The sequence below is a fragment of the Myotis brandtii genome, unplaced genomic scaffold, assembly GCF_000412655.1.
Source record: "Myotis brandtii unplaced genomic scaffold, ASM41265v1 scaffold447, whole genome shotgun sequence".
In the NCBI taxonomy this organism is placed as follows: domain Eukaryota; kingdom Metazoa; phylum Chordata; class Mammalia; order Chiroptera; family Vespertilionidae; genus Myotis; species Myotis brandtii.
Window position 1 is genome coordinate 381,434 of NW_005367108.1, and position 2,593 is coordinate 384,026.

At 45.6% G+C, this 2,593-nt stretch overlaps 1 protein-coding gene across 1 annotated transcript in view; it reads left to right on the top strand.

Moving 5' to 3' along the window:
* The first annotated feature begins 16 nt into the window (after positions 1-16).
* The window catches only part of EXTL3 (exostosin-like glycosyltransferase 3), a 111,390-nt gene continuing 108,813 nt past the window's right edge, over positions 17-2,593 (top strand). The window contains exon 1 of the mRNA XM_005874611.2: positions 17-50. The gene's annotated coding sequence lies outside the window, so the exon portion shown is untranslated. The remainder of the gene's footprint in view (positions 51-2,593) is intronic.

Consider the following 2,593-nt stretch of genomic DNA (forward strand, 5'->3'; position numbering starts at 1 on the left):
GTCGCGCCCTCCCCAGCAGCGGAGACCGCGCCACCTGGCGCCGCAACAAGGTAGGGGGGTGGGGTTGGGGGCGCTGCGTGAAGTCTCTTTCTAGTTGTGCAAACGGGAACGCCTGAAGCTGCTGAAATTTCGAGCCGGGGCAACCAGGTTTGGTGGAGGGAATCTGTTCTAGAACTCTTTTGTCTGCGCTCCTTTTTCCCCGTTCCTTTCTCTGGTCTCTGCTGGGCTCTGGGAGCCTGGTTTGGGAGTTGGTGCCGGGTGATTTCAAGCTTGTGGATGGCAGCACGCCCCGCAGTGGGGTGAGCCTGTGTGAGAACTTGTGTAGGTGCGGGCTGGGCTGTGAGGACTCGGGAAATCAGAGGTCGGTCGGAATCCATGTCGCCCTGGGGTCGAGGGTCTGAGTCCAGCTGTTTCAGGGACTTGAGTGAGTGGCGCCTGGCGCGAGTCCCGCCCGCGCCACCCTATCAGGTGGAGGCCGTCCTGAGATTCAAGCTGGTGGGTGCTCCCAAGTTCTCATGGACCCAAACACGCCGTCCCCAGGACCCCTCTCCAGGACGCTGCTCACCAAAATCCCTTGCTGCCACCCTCCGGAGCCCCTCCCAGCTCGGCTGACCCTAGTTTGGGGGTTCCACACTTAGAACTTTTCAAAAAGTTTGGCAGACGGGAGCCCTGGAATCTGGGGCAGCCGGGAGAGCCGAGGTCGCCGGTGTCCGCAGCTTGTTTTGGGCGCACTGCCTGGCTCCCTCGGTTCGGCCTCGCTTCCTGTTCCCCTAGCACCCCTCGGTGGTAATGCCGATCCGTAGTAATCCCAACCGGGAAGCTCCAGGCTGCAGGTCTAAGGCGACGCCACCTTTGCCCGCTTCCAAAAGCTCACAAGAGAGGACTACTCCGATCTCTATCCCAATGTAGAAGTAGTTATATTTTTAAAGGTACATTTTTCTTTAAAACCCTCACCCTATAGATATTCATTCCAATATATTCATATCGATGGATTTTACATGTGAAATTTAAGCAGTTTCTCTTATTGTTTAGTGATAAAGGTTATAATTAGAACACTGCCTGATAAATTCGTCAGGTGAACATGATTCTGATGAATAAATTAGCTGTAGTAAAAGGCAGAAGACGGGAAATCAGGCAAGCTTGCTTGCAAAAACATTTCTACTGTTAAGAAGAGGTTGGATTAAATTATCTTTATTGTTCCTTCCAAATGTAAAATGCTGGACACACCTCTTGACTTGAGATAGCAATCAAATATAAGAAAATTCTTTAAAATTATTTTAAAGTGGGGATTATCACCTCACGTTTTCCCAAGGAAAGAATCTTATTAGGATTCCAAATCTTTGTTAAGTATACAGTGGGGCCCTGACTTACGAGTGTCCCAACTAATGAGTTTTTCGAGATACAACCCGTCTCTCCGCCGATTTTTTGCTTTGAGTTTCGAGCTAAAATTAGGGTTACAAGCCAGCTTCAGATACCCCACCGCTAGTTGGCGCAGCGAACGTCAGAGTGAACGCCATAACATCAGCCCAGCATCACGTGTCTCACTCATTCACTTCTTGATTTGACATACGAGTAATTTGAGTTATGAGCTCCGTCACGGAACGAATTAAACTCGTAAGTCAAGGCCCCACTGTAATTAATTTAATGGTCCTTTTTAAAATATATATATCTTATTGATTTTTTACAGAGAGGAAAGGAGAGGGATAGAGAGTTAGAAACATCGATGAGAGAGAAGCATCAATCAGCTGCCTCCTGCACATCCCCCACTGGGGATGTGCCTACAACCAAGGTACATGCCCTTGACTGGAATCTAACCTGGGACCCTTCAGTCCCCAGGTCGACGCTCTATCCAGTGAGCCAAAACAGCTAGGGCTCTTAATGGTCCTTAACTCCATCTCTGGGTACTTTCATTCAGAAGTGTCAGTTCTCTAGCAAAATATGAAATTATGAATTGCTTATTATGTATAATATTTTCTATTTGGAAAATATTTTCCACATCTGACATTAATATTTATTTAAATGCATTGTGTATTTGTGAGTAAAAAAGCTAAACCTTTAAAAGATTAAAAGCAAGAAAAAAATTGTTGCCTGGCCAGCATGGCTCAGTGTTGAGCGTCGACCTATGAACCAGGAGATCACGGTTTGATTCCGTGGTCAGTGAGGGGTGTGCAGGAGGCATCAATGATTCCCTCTCATTATTGATGTTTCTATTTCTCTCCTCTCCCTCTCTGAAATCAATAAAAAAATACTTTAAAAAATTGTCTTATCTAGTAGACATCCTCAGTTAGTGGAGATAAATGAAAAAGATAAAACTAAAATCTAATAATTCATTAATAGAAAAAAACACATCCATAAGAACTAGAGGGCACTGTTTGAAGCTTAAAAGAAATAGTTTAAGAACATGTTAAAGATAACATTGCATAGTAGATTGCAAGCATCAGTAAACCCATAGCCTCAAGAGATTCATGTGGAAAGACACTGACACCCATATAAAGAAATGTATAGACCAGTGGTTCTCAACCTTGGCTGCACATGAGAATCACCTGGGAATCTTTTTAAAATCCTGATTTCTGGGCCTCATCCTCCGGAAATT